General features: G+C 39.6%; 1 pseudogene; it reads right to left on the bottom strand.

Annotated features, from left to right (window-relative positions):
* Positions 1-779: 779 nt before the first annotated feature.
* LOC105001824 lies at positions 780-1,827 on the bottom strand (annotated as a pseudogene).
* Between the last annotated feature and the right edge of the window lie 5,044 nt (positions 1,828-6,871).

The following is a 6,871-nucleotide window of genomic DNA, read 5'->3' as shown; positions in this document are numbered from 1 at the left end:
CGATTCATGGGGTCGCAAAGAGTCAGACACGACTGAGCGACTGATCTGATCTGATCTGATCAGTACTTCATTCTGTCTTATGGCCAATTAATATAATATTGTCTGATGTACCATATTTGTGTATCCATTCATCAGTTGACAAACATTTGGGTTGTTCTCACTTTTTGGCTATTGTGAATAATGCTGCTATGAACATTTGTGTGTAAGTCTTTGTGTGGATGTATGGTTTCCTTTCTCTTGGGTATATACTTCTGAGTGGAATGGCTAGTTTATTGTGATGATCATACATTTACCTTTTGAGAAACTGCCAAACTATTTTCCAAAATGGCTGTACCATTTTACATTGTCATTAACAACATATGGGACTTCTACTTTCTTCAACTCCTCACAGACACAACTTGTCTGTCTTTTTTTTTTTTTTTTTTTAATTATATGCTCTTAGTGGATGTGAAGTAGTATCTCTTAATAGTTTTGGTTTACATTTCCCTAATGACTAACAATTTTGAGCATCTTTTCATGTACCTATTGGCCATGTATCTTCTGTGGAGAAATGTCTTTTTAAATCCTTGCCCATATTTGCATTGGGTTATTTTTATTTTTTTTAAACTTTTGAGCTCTAGAATTCTTTATTTATTACAGATACAAGTCTCAGATCAGATATATGTTTTGAAACTTTTTTCTCCCATTCTGTGTATTGTCTTTTTACTTTCTTGTTAATATTCCTTGAAAGGACAAAAGTTTTTAATTTTGCTGGTGTTCAATTTATCGATTTTCTCTTTTGTTGCTCATGCTTCTGGTGTCATATCTAAGGGTCTGTTGCCAAATCTTAGTTTATGAAGATTTCAGTTGTCCTCGGACCATTAGTTGAAGAAACTCTTCTTTCCCCTTTGAATGGACTTGGCATCCTTGTTAAAAATCAATCAACCGTTTATTTCTGGACTCTCTAATTCTATCCCATTGATCTGTATGTCTGTCTTATGCCAGCACCACACAGTATTGAATACCATAGCACTGTAGTAAGTTTTGAAATTGGGAAGTGTAGGTCTTTCAACTTAGTTCTTTGTTTTTAAGGTTGCTTTGACTTTTCTGGATATCTTAAATTTCTACATGAATTTTAGGATCAGTTCTTCAATTTCTGAAGAAATTGGCAGTTAATATTTCAATAGGCATTGCATTGAATCTGTAGATTAAGTTGGGAGGTATTGCCATCTTAACTATATATATATATATATTATTTGCTTTTTAGTTGCTTTATTAACTTTGCATTTTTCTATGCAAATGGGTGAAACTCTACGGTTGATGGAAACTTAGATTGAGTGCCATGGCAATCTCCAATTAGAAGCTGGTAACACAGAACTCATCTGACACATGGAGATTACATAAGGTTCACAGCAAATGCGCCAGTAAAGGCATTAACAAGAAAATGCAAGGATAAAGAGGACAACAGGGGGAATCACAGTATTAATCTCATGGAAAATGGCAGGAGTCAAGGCATAAGGCAAAGTTTGTCATGATGGTCCTGATGATTAGAGACCTCCCCCATGAGGATAGGAAGACAGTTTCTCAATTACAGCTCCCTGTTTTCTCCTAATTTCTCTCAACTCTTCTTTGAAAATTTCCATATCATCTCCATCTCTACTGATCCCATCATTGATCTGCCTACTGGGCATGGCTCATGGGAAATTAGAGGCAAGTCTGTGAGCCTGTCACTCTCTATGATTTCTTGCTGACTGGTGGCATTCACCCCCTTCCAAAGAGCAGTCTTCCTGTCCATTCTGCATACTACTACTACTACTACTAAATCGCTTCAGTCGTGTCCGACTCTGTGCGACCCCATAGACGGCAGCCCACCAGGCTCCGCCATCCCTGGGATTCTCCAGGCAAGAACACTGGAGTGGGTTGCCATTTCCTTCTCCAATGCATGAAAGTGGAAAGTGAAAGTGAAGTCGCTCAGTTGTGTCTGACTCTTTGCGACCCCATGGACTGCAGCCTACCCGGCTCCTCTGTCCATGGGATTTCCCAGGCAAGAGTACTGGAGTGGGGTGCCATTGCCTTCTCCATGGGCTGCTCCATTTCTTTCTTTTCCTAGTGGATATTCACCATGATGAGGTTTTCTTTCTCCTTTTGATTCTTGCCACAAATACCCCACTGCCACGCTTCGTCCTACAGACCTGATCTGCTTGCCTCAGGTCTGAAGCTAGCCGGGTGTGAGGGAGCAGCGGAGAGCTGGTACCCAGACAGGAGTGACTACTACACTGAAGGCTGTGTCACTCTGCAGCTCCTGGTCACGTGAGGGCTTCACGTCACTGCCAAGTTCCTCCCCAACTCCTACTTCTGGTTGCAATCTTAATAATATTAAGTCTTCCAAAAAATGAATGTGGTATGTCTTTTCATTTATTTAGCTCTTCTTTATTTTCTTTCAACAAGTCAAGTTTTGTATTTCTTTTTGTTTTTTTAATTTTGTTAAATTTAAACCTAAGTATTTATTCTTTTGGATGCTATTGTAAATGGAATTGCTTTATTAATTCCAATTTTAAACTGTTTAATTTTGATTGTTAGTGTATAAAATATAGTTTATTTTTTAATACTGGTATTGTATCTTACCACATTATTGAATTCATTTTTTAGTTCTAATAGTGTTTTTGTAGATTGTTTAACATTTCTATAAACAAGACCATGGCATCTGAAAATGGACTTTTACTTCTTCTTTCCAATCTCGATGCCTTTTATTTCTTTCTCATACCTAATTGTCTTGATTAGAAACTCCTGTACATGGTTTAAAAAATTTGTGAGAATGGACAACTTGACCTTGTTCCTAATCTTAGGAGACAGTGTTTAATCTTTCACTCATTAGTATGACGCTAGTTGCGGGTTTTGCATAAATGCTGTGTAGCAGATAGAGGAAGTTCCTTTTTGTTCCTAGTTTGTTGAGTGCTTGTATCATGAAAATGTATTGATTTTTGTCAAATGTGTTTTCTGCATTTGTTGACATTATCTCATGGTTTCTGTCTTTATCCATTAATATGGTGTATTCCTCATGCTTGTGCTAAGTTACTTCAGTCATGTCTGACTCTTTGAGACCCTGTGGACTCTAGCCTGCCAGGCTCCTCTATCCATGGGATTTTCCAGGCAAGAATTCTGGAGTGGATTGCCAGGCTCTTTTCCAGGGGATCTCCCCAACCCAGGGACTGAATCCACATCTCTTAGATCTCCTGCATTGCAAGTGGATTCTTTACCACTGAGCTACCAGGGAAGCCCAATATGGTGTATTATATTAATTGATTTTTGAAGGTTAAACCAACTTTGTATTCTTGGTATAATGCATTTTTTCATGGCATATAATTGTTTATATGCCATGTAATTTGATGGCATATATGTTGCTGGTTTTGGTTTGCAAATATTTTGTTGAGGATTTTTATATCTTTAGTCATGCAATTCTGTAGGATTCTTTTGGTGTGTGCGAGTATGATGTCCTTATCTGGTTTTGATATTGGGGTAACATTGGCTTAGTAAAATGGGTTGAGAAATATTTCCTCCTCTTCTAATTTTCCTAAGAATTTGTGAAGGGTTGGTATTAATTCTTCTTTAACGTTCAGTAGAATTCACCAGTGAATCCCTCTGGACCAGGACTACTTACTTTATGAGAAATTTTAAAATTACTTGTTTGATTTCTTGTCATAGGCCTATTCAGATTTTCTGTTTCTTCTTGAGACAGTCTTAGTAACTTGTATCTTTCTAAAAATTTGTTCATTGTATCTAAGTTATCGAATTTACTGATATAAAGTTATTTATAGTATTCCCTTATAATACTTCTTATTTATGTAAGGTCAGTAATAATGTTCTCTCATTCATGATTTTAATGACTTGAGTTTCCTCCTTTTTTCCTTGATCAGCTTAGCTAAAGTTTCATCCATTTTATTGATCTTTATTTAAAGAATCAACTTTAGTTTTATTGATTTTCTCTATTGTTTTTCTAGTCTTTGTTTTATTTTCATACTTCTTTTTATTTCCTTCCTTTTTCTTGATTTGGATGTAGTTTATTCTTCTTTTTCTAGGATATAGTTTTTTAATCTGAAAAAGAAAAGCATATTTGCTTTAAAGTGTTGTTGCAAGGATTAAATAAAACATGTGCCTGGCATATAGTAGATGTTCAATAAATGTTAATTCCCTTTTTATTTATTCATTCTTGCTTTGGACCCATAAATCCAGCCTGTTAATACCAATTTGAATTTTAAAATTGCCATCAAAACATATTAATCATGCTCCTCATTGATAGTCAGGCTATCACCTGCAGGTCTGGTAAGACATGATTCCAATACCTACATCCAAAATGTGGATGAAAACAGTGGGGCAGGGCAGAAGCTAATGGTATGCCACTGCAAACCTCTTCCAGATGGACATCAATCCATTAGTCAATGCTCTTTGGACACAGTGGTTCAGCAATAAATCTACCCAGCTGTCCACGTTGGCCCCTGCCAAATGCCCTGCTAAAGCTGTGTTGTCTGTGGCACTCCCCAATTCTCTCATCTCTACAGTGGGCTGCTGGACTTGCCCATCTGTCATCTGTGCTCCTTGCTAGGTGTGGAAGATTGAATTATTGACCCAAGTTTTCACTCCTCTTGGCATTTACACCCTTGCCATAGCCTTAGGAACGGAGTACCCTTTACCTCCTGTACTTTGATTTTGACCACAGGATTTGTTTTGACCAGTGGCATGTGGATGGAAGCTGTAGTGTGCCAGTTCCAAGCCTGTCTTAAGAGGCCTCACATGTTTCTACTCATCACCTTGAACCTCTGCCATCATTCTGAGAAGAGCATGTCTAGGCCAGTCCTCTGGTCCAAGGAAGATGAGAAATGTGTGGAGCAAACCACATTAGGCTCACAATCCTATGGCAGGAAAAAGAGCCTCTCCAGCCAACCTTTCAAATCCCCAAGAATAAATGATGATTGTTTCAAGTCATAGGGTTTTGAAGTGGGTGGTTACACAACGTTGGCACAATACCTGACCAACATATGAAGTAAGACCCATCTGTACATGTAGTGTTTCACCAGGTGTGAGAAGAAACTATAGAGCTACCTTAAAGCCGAGACTCTGCTCTGAGTCTCAGTGGAAAGCACTTTGGGCTAAGGATGGTTCAGGAGGCATCTAATCTTGGGCCCAATATGCTCAGGTAGTTCTCGCATCTCTCTGCAAACAAGGGTCTCCCACCAGCACAGCAGTCCTCTGCTATTTTTCTGTGATGGGGCATCTGGTGGGCAAGGCCATCTGAATGGATGAGTTTGAGTTGAAATGCAAAGATGCATTTCCTCCACGAGATACAGATTTTGACAAAACTCCAAAAGATAGTTTTGCAGAAGTAAGTCTCTTCAACAATTGACAAGCACCACAACAACTCGTGATGAAGCAGTAAAGGGCACTCACACCGGGTTTTGGCTCAGGTCCCAGGGGCTGTGGGTGATGTGAAAGTCCAGCATCTCTACAAGTTACTTAACATCTTTCTTTTCCATTCAGGAAAGTGGGGAGTGAGATTGTTATTATCCATCAGAGGCTAATTCACTCATAAGCGAGTAAAGCTTTGACTTTGGGCCTCCAACTTTCTAGTTCCTGTCAAGACTCTAGGGAGGGACAGTCACAATATATGCAGATGGACCCACATATTTGCAAAGTTTGCAAAGCTGAGGGGTTTGAATGGCAACAGTGCAACCAGTATCACTCTCCATCCTTTCGTCTGCTCTGTCAAGCTTCTCTCTGTGTCACTGGTGGCACTGGAGTGGCTAAGGGCTTTTCTGTGTCTGTTACAGTGGTTTGAGTTGGATGGATTGAATTTGGGTTTCAGTTCAGTTCAGTCACTCAGTCGTGTCTGACTCTTTGCGACCCCATGAATCGCAGCACACCAGGCCTCCCTGTCTATCACCAACTCCCGGAATTCACTCAGACTCATGTCCATTGAGTCAGTGACGCCATCCAGCCAACTCATCCTCTGTCGTCCCCTTCTCCTCTTGCCCCCAATCCCTCCCAGCATCAGAGTCTTTTCCAATGAGTCAACTCTTCGCATGAGGTGGCCAAAGTACTGGAATTTCAGCTTTAGCATCATTCCTTCCAAAGAAATCCCAGGGCTGATCTCCTTCAGAATGGACTGGTTGGATCTCCTTGCAGTCCAAGGGACTCTCAAGAGTCTTCAACACCACAGTTCAAAAGCATCAATTCTTCGGCACTCAGCTTTCTTCACAGTCCAACTCTCACATCCATACATGACCACAGGAAAAACCATAGCCTTGACTAGACGGACCTTTGTTGGCAAAGTAATGTCTCCGCTTTTGGATATGCTATCTAGGTTGGACATAACTTTCCTTCCAAGGAGTAAGCGTCTTTTAATTTCATGGCCGCAGTCACCATCTGTAGTGATTTTGGAGCCCAAAAAATAAAGTCTGACACTGTTTCCACTGTTTCCCCATCTATTTCCCATGAAGTGATGGGACCAGATGCCATGATCTTCATTTTCTGAATGTTGAGCTTTAAGCCAACTTTTCCACTCTCCACTTTCACTTTCATCAAGAGGCTTTTTAGTTCCTCTTTGGGTTTAGTGGGATGTATTTCTCTGGTTTGCATCACTGTCAATGATAAATCATTGCTGGCCATGCTAGTATAGGAATGACTTCCAAGAATGTGCCTACTGCCCATTCTGCAAACTCTCTCAGCACCCGAGGCATCCAGCTCCTGAAATATGTGAGTAATGCAGGAGACATAAGGCTTGAAACATACACAGACTATGGTAAGATAATCTTCTAATTATTCAGCAAATAAAATTGTAAGCAATGGATTCAATTCTCATCAATGCCTAGTCAAAACTGAAGTTCACTTATGCAAGAAT

This window comes from Bison bison, unplaced genomic scaffold, assembly GCF_000754665.1.
Source record: "Bison bison bison isolate TAMUID 2011002044 unplaced genomic scaffold, Bison_UMD1.0 scf7180017864384, whole genome shotgun sequence".
NCBI lineage: Eukaryota > Metazoa > Chordata > Mammalia > Artiodactyla > Bovidae > Bison > Bison bison.
The sequence above is the reverse complement of the archived record's forward strand: the minus strand, read 5'-3'. Positions and strand labels throughout refer to the sequence as shown.